The sequence below is a fragment of the Lagenorhynchus albirostris genome, chromosome 4, assembly GCF_949774975.1.
Source record: "Lagenorhynchus albirostris chromosome 4, mLagAlb1.1, whole genome shotgun sequence".
Lineage (NCBI taxonomy): Eukaryota > Metazoa > Chordata > Mammalia > Artiodactyla > Delphinidae > Lagenorhynchus > Lagenorhynchus albirostris.
Window position 1 is genome coordinate 67970010 of NC_083098.1, and position 16377 is coordinate 67986386.

General features: G+C 33.2%; 1 protein-coding gene across 9 annotated transcripts in view; it reads right to left on the minus strand.

The window, feature by feature from the left end:
- ADGRL3 (adhesion G protein-coupled receptor L3) overlaps positions 1-16377 on the minus strand; it is an 854596-nt gene that overhangs the window by 403653 nt on the left and 434566 nt on the right. The gene's annotated exons all lie outside the window — the stretch shown is intronic.

The window sequence follows — 16377 nt, forward strand, 5'->3', positions numbered from 1 at the left end:
CCCATAGGATATTGCCAATGTGAAGACAGGATGATTTGGTAGGAAAAACTCACTCTCTTATAAAAAAAATAATTAAGAAAATAGAACCACAGAGCTTTACTTAGGCAGTAGTAAAATAAATTCACTGATTATCATATTATTTATTTTATAGGCAATGAACATATGGTGTTGAAATGCTTTTAGCCAAACCTAAAAAATAAAATCAGTAAAAACTTTAAATATTAAAATATATCTAAAAATTTAATTTATATAAATTAATATAATAATAAACTAATCCCATAAGTAAAACCATTTTTAAGAATGGACTCATATTCCTCATGTACAGCCAAATAACGACACTAACCTTAAAGATTGCTATTCACAAATGCCAATATCCTATAATTTAGAATAACTTTAAATCTCCAAAGAGAATAATCAGACATCACTATTGAAACAGAAACACAAACTAGGCATATTTTGTGGCAACTGGGCTAAGTAGATCTGGGTTAGCAGATTTACTCATGGGTAAATAAATATACATATAATGAAATTGATTCCTACTCTGAAAAAGACACCCAAGGTCAGAATGGCCTCCTTACAGTAAATTTTACTCTGAAACTTTCTAGACCCAATAGAGTTCCTCCCTTCCTTCCTTCCTTCCTCCCTTCCTCTCCCTCCCTCTCTTCCTTTCTTCCTTCCTTCTTTCTTCTTTCTTTTTCTTTCCGCCCTTCCTTCCTTCCTTCTTTCCTTCCCTTCTTTCTTTCCTTCCTTTCTTAAAAAGATGCTTCCTTTTTTGATATGACCAATACCTCTGAATCCTTGCAAGGCTACTAGTTGGATAAGGAGCATTTAGGGCAGAACTCATTTTGATTTAGAGTGAAAATGCTTTGAGTTTACTCAAGGCTATCATTTGCCAGGCTTACTGAGGATTTTATTTAGTCCCTAAATTAAAATTGATTCATTAGTAAATGTCTTAAACTGAAAAATACATTTCGTGTTATCAGTGGAAGATTAATAAAAGCCAATATTCCATTCTCATCAGTCAGTTTAGCATAGCAGCTAATCCTGAGGGTCAACATGTTCTAAAGTTCTCTTGTGTAGATTTAGTGTCTAAAGATGATTATCAGACAATTGTATAATAACATTAATGTAAATGTGGCTGTCCTCAACATGCATTACAAATAGGTAGTGCAAATATTTTAGTGTATTGACACTTTTTAAAAATAGCAGTACTTTCCTATTACATAGAAAACCCTTAAGAGGAAGCTGTCTCAAGTTAAAAGACATGTTTTTGCAGTTAAAGCAATACAATTTTCACATCATGCCTTGAAAGAATAAACTCATAAATCTATCTCAGGATTTTATACAATGAGCAGCTATATAAACTCAGTTATATCCATAATTGTTACAGAAACAATCAGCTATTATCAAAAATGCATTCAAAGTAGAAATAATGAAAAATGAAAGTATACATTATAAAATTTGATATTTAAATATTTTGTAAATAAAATATTATTGCTGATTTCAAATCATTAAATTATAATGTTTAAAATAAATATATATATATACACATATTATATATATTATGTTTTGTCTCTTGGCCTACTGTTGTTTTACTGCCTACTATCATCCTTTTTTCTAATTACTACAGCTCTTATAATAATAAAATTAATTTACAATCTGTGTCTATTCTTACAATTTTCAGATGTAAATGGGCAATTAAAAATCTTTTATTATTTAAACAATCAATGTTTGATATCAACAAAACAAATTACTAGTCATTTTTGAGTAGGGCATAAAGGTTAAAATTTACAATTATGGAAGTGTTTGTTTCACAGAAAATTGTCTTGAATCAAAAAGAATTTCATATGGTTATATATGTATAGATCAGATATTAAAATATAATATGGACATTAGACACATCCACCCATCCATTTAGTTATCTAAGCATGTGAACTGATCATTTGCATATTATATACTATTTAATTTGCAAAAATACTGTTTATGTGTATGTAAAAAAACTGAAATAAGCGACATCTGTTATAAACATTAGACACTGTAATGAGTCCCAAATATCTTACTTAATGTTAACCAAAGAAGAATCAAGAAAGCCTTCTACCTGGTGAGATAGTGTATGTGAAGAGGTATATAAACCAACACATTCTACACAAATAATATACTGCAATCATTGTCATCATTGTTCTGTAGAAAACAATGCTTTACAGCATTTACTTTTCAAAATAATTTACATTCTATTATGATTTCTATATCAAATGCTTTTCATAAATTAAGATACTGAAAAATCAAAAGGTAGGCAACATCTGGAATATTATTTTTGTATAAGATATAATACTGATTGTTTAAAGACTAGCTACATTTCAAAAACAGGAGTTTAAAAGTCTGTCTTCTTTTTTATGATTTCAGTCGCTGTGAGTCAAAATTAAATTAACCTTAATATTAGATTAAAGATTATTGATCAATTTACACCAGTAAGACTACTTTTATAATTATATCAAAGTCGTCAAAAGTAAATTCATCCTAAATACGCTTGATGATAAAAGGGAAATAAAATAATTGAATGTTCCAATGTGCTTTACACTCAGATTTTTCTTTATATTTACTTTTAATTTAAATACAAAAAATGACTTTCAGTAACCCTGATACTAAGGATATTCTTAAAACCCATAGTAAAGGATGAGAAAAGACTACAATGATATGGTCAAATGTATCCTAATCTACTAATATCCACAGAAAAAAATGCCATAATCTTATAAAAGCATTAAGGCTTCAACTTTTCATAAAAGTTTCACTATTTTTTCATTGGAAAATTTATGCAATAAAATTTTTCTACCCCAACAATAGACCATTTTCAAATAAAGTATTTGATAAAAAAAAAAAAAGCAGATGACAATAACAAATACCAGATAGAATTCTCAAAGGAATCTATTGGAGTTTCGATTTTTACATATATAACACGGAGGTCAGTTATTTTACTACCTCACAGAGTTGACGTGCTTATAAAAATGCATTAAAAATTTGTAAAGTATCACATAAATGCACACGGTATACTATTTGTTGCTGTAACTATCCACATTGTTATCATTATTAACATCAGTCATTTGCTTTGGGATGGGTTAATAACACTTCATTCCAGATAGACTGAGTCTTTTGAGAGAAACCTACAACACAGAAGAAGTGACACACAGACAAGCACATAGATGCTTTGGATTAAGAGTAGAAACAGGAAAAAACAGATTCACGTTTTTTTAAAAAAGAAAGCCAAATAAATTAGTTGTATGCAAAGTACATTACCCGGGATACCGTAAGTTTGAGATTTATACTAACGCTTTAAACTTATCAAACATGTTCACATATATCCTACTTGTTACTTCTTTTGAGATGAAGTTACTAGTACCAATTTCACAGAGGAGGGAATAGGTATGGTGATGTTGAATAACTTTTCAGACTCTCAGTAATCAAATAATAGTCACTGGACTCCAGAACAGTGACCTGAAAACCACTATCCTATTGTCTCCTGAGCGTGTGAGTCATACATCTCATGGTCGCTCTGGGAAACTAATTTAATTCACTCTTATATGTTGTCAGGAGTACTATGATGATCTGATGAGGTAAAGATCAGCTGTGAAATATCTAACTGGCCCAGGATTCATTCAGTTGTGGTGTGAATCAGGCATTCCAAGGAAGCTCTGAATTTAACATTACATAACCAGGCCCTCCCAATTCAAATTGGAATGCAGCAATCAGAAAGATCAATCTCTGAACATAAGGTGGAAGGAGTAATAAATAAATGAGTATTTCTTTATATATAGACTATTCCAAAAGAAAAAAAGAAACACAAAAACATGCCATTTTAATTCAACCCACATTCAAAGCTCCAACTTAAGTATATTTGCCATCTATTGATAAAATTTATTTAATAAATATTATGTAATACATTGAATGCTACTGGTTATTCGCACTAATTTTAAAGTAGTATTGTTTAACTTAAAAAGAGGTCTTATGGTGACTGCCAGGGAAGATAAACATAATTACAGGATTATAAATTAGATACAGAATTATTTGATGCTAACTTATTCACTCCAATATGATTTATAGCAGTATAAGAACAAAACTGGTTAAGAACGATAATGAAAAAGTCACCTCTGGGGCAAAGAAGTTCCTTTATTTGCTACAACATACTGCAGCATATAATAAAAATGATATTGCTAGGTTTATGCACATATCATCTATTCAGTAAGTTCTTATTATATATAAAATAAATGAACCAACCACTTTTCTGCTAAATTTAGGAAAGTGATGTTTGTTTTAACTTCCATATCTAGATAAAAAGTAGCAGCCATTTTCTCCCGTTTAGTTACAACAAATTTATAGATGAAGCATATAAAATGAATCTTAAGTACAACTGTTTTAAAGCATTCTTACATAAGAGAAATATAAGGATTGTATTGGTTGGTTCCATAACTCTAGTAATCTAATAGGGTACAATTAAAATAATTTAAATAAAATATTGTTGTATTTCTCTACTAGGAGGGTAATTCATAGGGTTCTCCCTTAAAAAATCCAATTACATACTCTTATTATGCTCTTAAATCAGTGTGTACAAAAAAGCCAATCCTATGAATGCTCAGAAACGTCTCAATTAATGCTTCAGTCATGCAAATATATAAAACTCCGTTTAAAATAATTGGAATAACAAGATATGATGGTGTAAAAAAAACATACTTTGTGGGTGTCTCTTTGTTAGCAAAATTAGTCATATGAATCTATATTAGTACTTATCAAATGACTGATGAAGAAATACATACACTGAGTATACTCAAGTAATTCACAGCATCTAAAATATGGCAAATCAGTGTTTAAATCATATAAGAATAAGGCATTATGTTCCAAGAGAAAAATGTTTTAAAGATAACTATTCATGCAAAAAACAAGGCACTACCATCATGACACATTAATATTTAAAATCTAAAAATGTTTCTCAAGATTGCTGTGGCTATTTGGGGTCTTTTGTGTCTCCATACAAATGTTAAGATATTTCGTTCTGCTTCTGTGAAAAATGCCATTGGTAATTTGATAGGGATTGCATTGAATCTGTAGATTTCCTTGGGTAGTATAGTCATTTTGACAATATGGATTCTTCCAATCCAAGAACATGGTATATCTTTCCATCTGTTTGTGTCATCTTTAATTTCTTTCATCAGCGTCTTATAGTTTTCAGAGTACAGTTTTTTGTCACCTTAGGTAGGTTTATTCCTAGGTATTTTATTCTTTTAGATGCGATGGTAAATGGGATTGTTTCTTGAATTTCTCTTTCAGATCTTTCACTGTTAGTGTATAGAAATGCAACAGATTTCTGTGTATTAATTTTGTAACCTGCAACCTTACCAAATTCATTGATGAGCTCTAATAGTTTTCTGGTAGCATCTTTAGGATTTTCTATGTGTAGTATCATGTCATCTGTATACAGTGACAGTTTAACGTCTTCTTTTCCAATTTTGATTCCTTTTATTTCTTTTCCTTCTCTGACTGGCGTAGCTAGGACTTCCAAAACTATGTTGAATAAAAGTGGCGAGAGTGGACATCCTTGTCTTGTTCCTGATCTTAGAGGAAATACTTTCAGCTTTTCACCACTGAGTATGATGTTAGCTGTAGGTCTGTCGTATATGGCCTTTACTATGTTGAGGTATGTTCTCTCTATGCCCACTTTCTGGAGAATTTTTATCATAAATAGGTGTTGATTTTTGTCAAAAGCTTTTTCTGCATCTATTGAGATGATCATATTGTTTTTATTCTTCAATTTGTTGATGTGGGGTATCACACTGATTGATACTGAAAAATCCCTGCATCCCTGGGATAAATCACACTTGATCATGGTGTATGATCCTTTTAATGTATTATTCGATTTGGTTTGCTGGTATTTTGTTGAGGATTTTTGTGTCTATGTTCATCGGTGATATTGGCCTGTAATTTTCTTTTTTTCTGGTATCTTTGTCTGGTTTTGGTATCAGGGTGGCCTCATAGAATGTGTTTGGGAGTGTTCCTTCCTCTGCAATTTTCTTGGAACAGTTCAGAAGGATAGATGTTAGCTCTCCTCTAAATGTTTGATAGAATTTGCCTGTGAAGTCATCTGGTCCTTTAAGTAACCAGGGTAACTAGGAGTTTTTAATTCTCAGGATAGAATGTAGCAATATAAAAAACCCCATAAATTCATATGTGAATATCAAGAGTATTTTGCTCAATGTCCATAAACAGAACAGAACAACTCTCTTTTCCTCAAGACAGTACTTTCCCTATGTGCCACTCCCTGTCTCTCTGAGACCTGCAAATACGTCATTCATTCTGGACTTGCCTGGGAAGAATAAGGCAAATATCCCATGGTAGAATATGAATATATATATATATATATATCATAAAGGAATCATGTAGATCTCAATTAGTAAGAGAACTAAATGGTCGGAAAAAACGAAATCAATCATCATCATAAATATTAAAATTTTTCTCTAATTCTTATATTGTGTATCTACACCTAGCATTCACACAGGAATTTGCCAGTGTTGTCCACATACACTTTAAGTGGCAATTTAAGAAGAGTAACAGAAGTGATAAAGCCCTTGTTTGCTGTTTTTATTTTTGAGAACATTGATTCTAAATCATAAACTAAAAATATAGTAAGATCTTACAGAACACATTGTGACAATGTAGTTAAACCAAGTTCTATGATTCACAAGGTGAGTCTTTAGCCTCAAGTCTTTCATTTTCTATATTCTTTTATATTTCATTTCACAAACATTCTTTACATTAGAAAAATGTGATGTGACACAAGCAAGTGAAAACATGACCAAAATGATGAGTGGGGAGAACCACAGAAACTAGGATACTAAGTTAGTTTTCTTATTGCTTCTGGAACAAATTACCACAAACTTAGTGGCTTAAAACAATGCAAATCTATTCTCTTCTAGGTCTGGAGGTAGAAGTCCAAAATGAGTCTTCTACGGCTAAGAGAAAGGTGTTGGCAGAGTTTGTCCCACATGGAGGCTCTGAGGAGAATCTGTTTTCTTGCCTTTTTTCAGTGTCTAGAGGCTGTGCCCTCATTTGTTGGCTGTGACCCCACACCACATCACCTTTTTTCACCCTGATTCTGACATGGCACTGCCTTCTTCCTTCTTTGCCCTTCTTGCTTCCCTCTTATAAGGACCCTTGTGATCACGTTTAAGGCCCACCTCCATAATCCAGGATAATGTGCCCACCTCAAGAACCTTAACATTGTTACATAAGTAAAGTTCTTTCAGCCATATAAAGTACAATTCACAGATTATGGGGGTAAGGATGCCAATATCATTGGGGGCCATTATTTGGCCCACCACAAGTGCTTAAGCAAAAAGACATATTGAGACTGTCTCCTGAGGTGGTCACTTTGTAGAAGTCTTACATGGGAAGATGCATATCATTACAGTGGAGCATGGTTAAGGTGTTTAATGTCTCCCTAATATACAGTTTTATTTATTAAAAGGATGCATAGGCCTCCACTTACATACACTATCTTTCAGTACAAACAAATGGTTTGATTATAGTTTGGCTAAAAGGCATCATATTATATGTTTGTTTTGTTGGATCACAATGGAATTTTCAGTGCATAAAGCTTATTGTGATAGATGTGAGAAACGGAGCTAGATTTGCCTGACCCATATAGGTTACTTTTAGAGCATTTTACAGAAACTGGGTCATCGTTTCAATTTGGAACTTCATAAAGTTTAAAATATCAAACATAAAACTTCATAAAATGTGAAATATCAAACATTAAGAAATTATTAATGAAACCCAACTGACTCATATTAAACTGAATTCATGTTTCAGTGTCATTACACCTTTCTATGAATTAAATAAAAGGTGACTATTTCACATTTACAGATTTAAATAATTTTATTTTGACAAAATTCAATTTAAAATACTAATTCTGTACTGCACTAAAAAGATATTATTTGTCTATGCTCTAAACTATTTCAGTAGCAATTTGAAAAATGGGAAACTTTTCAGATTCTCTTATTATAGAATAAATTTACAAGTTTATGAACCTTAAGGGTTTATTATTGGGAATTTTTCAAACTGACTTAATAATATTTTGAAAACATTGAAATATGTTTGAAAATGAGTAACCTTGCAAGGAAGTCCAATTTCCAAATATTCCACATATCTCTGGGTAATGTTTGATAGAATAAATTATAATCATCAGTCAGCATCCACAGAATATTTATGGAGCTCATTCCAAAAATAAAATGATTAGCTATGTTAGACATGAGTACAATTCATAGAAGCATGCGTTCACAATAAATGGAAATGTGCATTTAAAATTAACATGTTCACAAACATTGCTTGGAAAAGTATTTCAGTCCTGAGTTATGTGTCAGTGATTTCTAAGCTGTAATCTTCTAGTAGTAGCTGAATGCTATAACAATAGTTACATAGAATTATGAGAAACTTTACATTTAAAAATAATTGGAATTGCATCTGTATTAGTTTATTACTGTCTACTTTCAGTAGCATATCAGAGCTGAACATTCTTTACTTGCATGTATGGTTAACCAAATAAATCTGTGTGTGTATGAATTCATTATCTGAAAGTATAGCAGCAAATGGAGGTATCACTTGTTTTCTTCTAAATAAAAAGGAACAATATTTTATATGTATGTATTTTTCTTAAGTGAAGACAATGTTCACTTCGCAGAGACTTAGATTTTTTTTTAAGTCAGAGACAGACATAATTGATTACACTTCCTAAGGGTGCTGCAAGACATTCTTTTCTTCCCTGAGCTACAAGAATATCCTATCTGCCAAGACGCAGCTAAGACAAGAGATGTCATACTGATTCATTTGGTTAAGTCTTTTTTCTTGTCAATGTGTAAAGTTTCCAAATCAAATTATGTATGTATGAGAAAAATAAAAAGAAATAAATTCAAACCTTGAGAAAGAGAATTGCAACGGAAAAGGAATTTTACTAATGTTGGCTACTGAAGTCAGTTAACATGAAAACCAAGGAACAACATAAGATGAGCTCGGAAAAATGTCTTTGGCTTCCTCACATTTGCTTTCAATAAAGTGCTAAATGAAAGCAAATGAATAACTCTGTGTTTGTGTATGCGTGTGTGTATGTGTGTGCGTGTGTGTATGCACCCATGTATGCACATGCACACACTCATATATACACATTTATATACATATAGAAAGACTTCCAAAGCAGAATATACAGCAGAAATAAACTTTGTCCGTGTCCTCATACATAAATTTTTTGAAGAGTGCAGTAGTAAGATTCATATTACACAAAAATAATTTTAGTCATCTTCATGCTTGTAAGTATAATGTACCTGGTGCAGCACAACAAAATATGAAAGAAAGCCCCCATGTGCCAGTGACTGAAGATCAATAATTCTCATGGTCCCCTCTCCTCTAAGATGCTTCATCTCTCACTTCTGGTACTTGGCCTTGTTGGGCTACCTCTGTTGAATTACCTCTGTTGAATTAAGTCCAGTCATGACCTCAGACAGAGACTCATCTCAAGCATATATCCTACCTGCTTTGAATTATGGTATCACCAGGAAGCAATAAGTACAAGAGAAATGCAAAGACATTTCTATTGGTATCAGAATGCTTTAGGTTTCAAAAAACAGCAAGTACAAATTAAAGTGGCTGAAAAATAAGGGTTGTATTATCTCACATATTAAAAATTGGAAGATGAGTTGATTCAAGTTGGTTAATTCAGAGATTTACAAAGTCACGGTTGTGACTTGGAGTCTGTGAAATTTTACTGGATTTATGTCCTATGGTCCTAAGATGGCCACTGCATTTGTAGATGTTACTTGAAGATAAAATCCAGAAAAAGTAAAGTTCCTATCTTGTGTCTCATTTTAAGAGTAAGGATATTCTACACATAAGCCACTCAGCAGACTACCCTTAAAGAACAATGATCAAAATGAGCCAATGCCTACTCCTAAAACGATCACACAAGGGGAAGACATCCACATGACTGGTTTTACCCAGTGAAGTTTCATTATCACAGGTCCAGAGAGGAACCTGGTCTCCTCTGAAGCACTAGCCGCTTATAGGAGAGTGAATAAATCATGGCTTTGCTAGTGAGGATGGGTTTGTCGTAGGCAAACATATTTGATAACACCATTCTCTCAAGTTCCCTTCTCTAGCAAAAAGCACCTCATATTTAAGATATTACAAAGTTTTCAGCACAGCTACCAAAAAAATATTGGGACATATAAAATAAGTCGTTTAAAATTTAAACCACAATATTTTACTTTGAAAGTATGTATATGCTATGTGCATTCTAATGTATAGAGTCTGGTTAAATACATTAAAATGAGTCTCTACTATGTGATGCTAGACAGCCGTTAAAAATGATGAAGTAACTCTTCCTTTATTAACCTGAAAAAAACCCTTCATATTGAAATTTTAAATAAAAACATTAAAAAACTGTATAGCTGAATACACGCATAAATGTACGGAGTATCTATGAATGATTAGTACCAACTGATTATCACTGCGATATAGAATAAGTGTGAGTTGTCAGTTTCTTAATAGTTTTTCCCCCCTTTTAAAACAAAGTGAACATTTACTATTTCATGATCATTCCAAAGGGTACATAAAATTCAAAGAGAATGATCATTCTTTCAGGACTATCCATATTAACTACTTCATATTCTGATAACCTTTTAACTCTTTAAAAATTTTACATAATATCTATAGAATGCAGCTTTCATAGAAGTTATATTTCTGTAAAACAAAGTTTCTCCTGTATTTATTGCACATCTCTCTGCCTCTAAAACATTACATTTATTTTTAATATTGAGTTGAGAAATAGCCTCTTTCTAGAGATAATATACAGGTGCAGATCACCTAGCAATTCTGGCATAAAGAAAATCTAGATCGTCACATGTCCAGAAAGCTGATGCATATCATTCACAACTGAATAACCTCTGTTACAGTTGCTAAGGGCCTTAAGATGATAACAATATTAGTTGATTCATCTTAGAATGACTCTGATGACAACTTATGACAATTTATAATGACACTGTCTTCAGGGAGTGTTTCACATTTGTCTCTTTGCAAGTGGTGGTCCTTATTCCATATACGAGAGAAATATATTGAAGGGATACTATAATGCTCAATCCAACACAGTGATTATCTGAGACATATGCTTCATAATTTATGCATGGTTGGGAAAGCCACCAATATTTTTGTATACAGCTTTATTGGAGTATAATTGCTTCACAATGCTGTGTTAGTTTCTGTTGTACAACAAAGTGAATCAGCCATATGCATACATATATCCTCATATCCTCTCCCTCTTGAGCCTCCCTCCCACCCTCACTAACCCATCCCTCTAGGTCATCGCAAAGTATGAAGCTGATCTCCCTGTGCCATACTGCTGCTTCCTACTAGCTATCTATTTTATATTTGCTAGTGTATATATGTCGATGCTTCTCTCACTTCGCCCCAGCTTCCCCCTCCTCCACTCCATGTCCTCAAGTCCATTCTCTATGTCTGTGTATTTATTACTGCCCTGCCACTAGGTTCATCAGTACCAGTTTGTTTTAGATTCCATATATACGCATTAGCATATGGTATTTGTTTTTCTCTTTCTGACTCACTTCGCTCTGTATGACAGACTCTAGGTCCATCCACCTCACTACAGATAACTCAATTTCATTTCTTTTTGTTTAAGAAAACTTAAGCAATTTAAAGTTTGTGGTAAAAGAGAAAAGGGCAGAAAAAAAATCTGATATCACAACTTGCCTTTACAGAGAATAAGCAATAGTTAGGTAAATATGATATATTTATTTTCTTGGTTGCCAGGTTGCCATTTTCAACGATTGGCACTTGGTGTTTCCTTTTGCATTTGGAATCATAGATAGATAAAATAGATAGATAGATAGATATTTAATAACTAATCTATACAACTTGAAGTTTAAGTGGAAGAACTTTGTTTTACTGAACCTTAACAAGCTTAAACACTTACGTTTTATTAACATTTCCTTTATTATTATGAAATCACATACATGAAATAGAAATAAAATATTTAATATAATGCATAATGCACTGTTCTAAAAACTTCATAATGAAATACACACAATTATTACTTTATGTCAAACTTGAGAGAAAAAATATCAATATAATTCAACAGTCATTAAATTTGCTCTTTAAGAATTGCGTTCTTTAGAGAAAGAAAAGTTTCATAAATATTTATAACAACTAATAAACACAATAAAAAAACAAAGTTTTTTTATGAATACCTACTATATGCTTACTATGTACTAGACTTTTTGTTATTCACATAAAAACACTTAACTAGAAGAATGCCCTGATAGAAGCCAATGGTTTCCAATCTTTTCAAGAATATAGAATTCCTTTTTAAGAAAAATACTATTCTATTACAGAATAGTAGTTGTATTCTTGTTGTTTTTTGATTAAAAAGTCTAGAATGGAAAGTGATCATTTTATTCTTACTATTTTTAAATGGATTTATATTGTATTATTCAAATAATTTTATACACACTTGAAAAATATGCAAAATGTGCAGAGGTAGTTTTCAGGTTACTGACAATGCTTGAAATGTAGAATAATTTTAAGGTACTTAAAAAATCCACAGCCAAAAGTTTAGATACCATTAGTAATATAGAAAGTATCCTAGAATTAAGCTCAGAAGCCTACATTTGAACCTATATTATGTTGTAAACAAGACATGTAACCCCTCAGGGCCTCAATTTCTGTGTATGTGTAATTATAATCTGTGATTATTTTAAGACTCAAAAGCAATAATATACAGGATAATACAACATATAACCCAGGATGGTGTAGGAACTCAATAAATGCTGGGTTAGTGAATCAAGATATATGATAATTAATTCTAAAAAAGGTAAGAATTAATTAAAAGGTAAAAATAAAATAAATGCATTCTAAAAAGTCTTTAATTTGGCATTCCAAATAAAATGAAACAATTCATAGACAACGAAGTAAAGCATTGTACATCCAAAGCTCACGGTTTCTTTTTTTTTTTTTTTTGTGGTATGCGGGCCTCTCACTGTTGTGGCCTCTCCCGTTGCAGAGCACAGGCTCCGGACGCGCAGGCTCAGCGTCCATGGCTCACGGGCCCAGCCGCTCCGCGGCATGTGGGATCTTCCCGGACCGGGGCATGAACCCATGTCGCCTGCATCGGCAGGCGGACTCCCAACCACCGCGCCACCAGGGAAGCCCACGGTTTCATTTTTGAACAACTGGGTTCAATGTAGAAAGGTTACTCAGTAGAAAGAAGCCACTTAGCACTGTGCACTTCACTTTTCTTTCTTCACACAGGATTGCCATCAACTAAAATTATTAATATATGGTGATCTTCATATCACTATGCCATTAGATCTTATTCATGAACAGTTTAATTAAAATACTCTTGATTAATGGAGACAAAATTAGGAAACCATTTAGTTTGGGTTTGGGAAAATTGTTCTGCACTTTAAGACCATGCCTATTTCCAAATACACACGATATTTTCAACTATTATAGGAGACCTCCCTGATGATAGATAATGACTAAGAAACATTTGTTTTTAGTAGCTAAGGGAATGAATACATGTTGATGTAGTCAGAGAAAGCAGACTAAAATTACATATATGCTTCACTTTAAGAAAAAAATTCTGAATCAAAAGACCATTTTCAAAGTAACAATTATCCAACCAAACCATTTATCCTTCTGAGTTTTACTCTACTCATGTGTAAAACAACTGTAACAGGGCTTTGCCTCCCTACATCAAAGGTAATATGAAGTGGGAACAGTGAGGGAAATGTAAATATTTTATAATTACAAGGTATAATAACTTCAGTATAGGTCTCATTGAAGCACGCATATACAGAGAAAGACACTTAAAGCCTCCAATATTTTCAAAAATATCATTCTACTGAATTCTAAAATTTTAGATTCCAGCATCCATAGCATCATATGTGGCATCTGAGAACGGGTTCAAAGATTCATTCAACAGTGCTTCCTGAACCTCCTTCTCTTCCTTCCCAGTGTATAATCAGCCCCATACCTGTGTGTCCGCCCTCATCTCCAGTACCCCTTCTTAACCAGATTCTCTACTGCTGTTTTAGCTCAGCTTTTCTCAGAATCCTCACTTGATTTTCATGACCCTTCATTTCTTCCAGATTAGAAGCTAAACATGACATACCAGGCTCTTCATAAGTAGCATCTATTTTCTGATCAAATTAAGTATCTGATGGTTCTGGAAGGGAAAGTGCATGATGCTGAAAACGAATCAGTAAGTTATAACTTCTTTTATTTATAATTTATAGATAAGCATGAAGGAATTAAGTAATTTCCCCAAAGCGGTACTAACAATGAGGACCCTGGGAAAATAACTATATTCTCTTTGCCCCTGATTCAAGGTATTTCTATTTCCTTTCTCTTTGTAGTAATGGAAAAATAAAAATCAGATTATTAGGTATTATGTGACATTATCGACTCTTGTAATCTTTTGTATCCCAAGACCTGTTTTTTAAATAGTGAACAATGATATGTTCGCTTAATTGACATGTATTAAAAGCTTACCATGTGTCCTGTGCTAGGAAGATAGATTACACTTGGCACATGCTCTAGAGAGGTTGATATCTACTATAGGAGATACACGAACAGGTTATTAACATATGATGAGTTAAGTGCAATGATAGCTGCATTACAGGTGATATAAAAATACCCGAGAGTCACTGTTATTGGTTGAATTGTATCCTCAAAAATATGTTTAAGTTTTAACCCCCGGTACCTCAGAATGTAATCTTATTTGGAATTAGACTTGTTGCAGATGTAACTAGGTAAGATGAGGTCAGCGTGGAGTAGTGTGGGCCCTTAATCCAATACGATAGTATAGGGAAATGTGGACACACAGGGAGAACACCATATTATAACTGAGGCAGAGATCAGAGAGATGCAGCTGCAAACCAAGGAGTACCAAGTATTGAGGGCCAAGGAAGGATCCTATCCAGAGGCTCAGAGGTAGCGTGGCCCTAAGACATCTTAGCATATCTGACTTTCAGAACTGTGATAGAATAAATTTTGTTGTTTTAAGCCACCTAGTTTGTGGTACTTTGTTTTGGCAGCCCTAGGAAAATAATACAGATACCTAACCTGGACAGAATAGGGGATATCAGGGCAGGTTTCCTGGAAATTACATCAGAATTGAGTGTTGAGAGATGAATAACAGTCACCTTGGTGAAATTACTGGAAGAAGAGAGAAGGCACTTCAGGCAGATGAAAAGAGAAAGAAAATTCAAACAGCATGGTTACATAGAGACCCAGAAGCCATTTGGTGCTCCTGGAGTAGAAGACAGGCTGACAAGAGGAGAGGTCAGAGAGGCAAGCAGAGGCTCAGACACAGAGATTTTGTATAACATGTTAATAAAGATAGTAGCTAACATGTATCGATCGCTTGCTCTGTGTTCAGCGCTGCGCAAAGTGCTTCATGTGCATTATCTTGCCTAATCTTCACAATGACCCTAATAGTGCTGTATACATGTATACATGAGAAAAGCAAGGCTTTGAGAAATTGTGATTTATGTAAAGGTTATCCACCTAGTTATGAAAGGAGTCTGGACTTGACCTACTTGGTTAAGTAAGATCATAGAATGTGTTATAAGCAAGGAAGTAATAGCTCTCACTGCTTTTGATATACATTAATTTGCCATTTCTATAGAAAATGAATCTGTGAAGTAAAGGCCTACAGGCATAGGGGTTGTATAACAGAGATGGAGAAAAAAAGTGAATTCAAAATATATTTTAAGTAATTCAAAATGTATTTATGTAAAACTGAAAGGTCTTGATAATTGGTTAGAATGTCAAGAATTAAAATGAGGGAGGAACCAAGGCAGACTCTAGCTTTGGAAACTGAATGTTTGGTGGTGAAATCCAAGAAGGCAGAGAATACAAGAGGGGGCAAAAGTTCCAGTAGATCTACATTAGGAAAATGATGCATGAAGCACTGGTTCTGGGTTGATGTGTACATAACAGGAGCTCTGAACGACTGCTGGTAAAGCCCCAATGTCCTTCGACAAGCACTGCTCCTCTGCTATATCGTGCTATAAGGCGGCAGAGTGGCAGATAGCAGCACTGTTAAACAGACTCCAAACAGACTCTCTTGCTCTCCAATGTTTATTGTTGTCCTTAAAGAGATTAAGATATAAACCTAAATCTCATATGTCAAGAGAAATATCTTGGGTATCCATCCTTTGGTTTTCTAATATATAATCTGAAATATTTAGCAATTTCCAATGCAATATACACATTCAAATAACCAGATTTTGTTGTTGTTGTTTATTCTTTCTCCAAAGAAAGAAA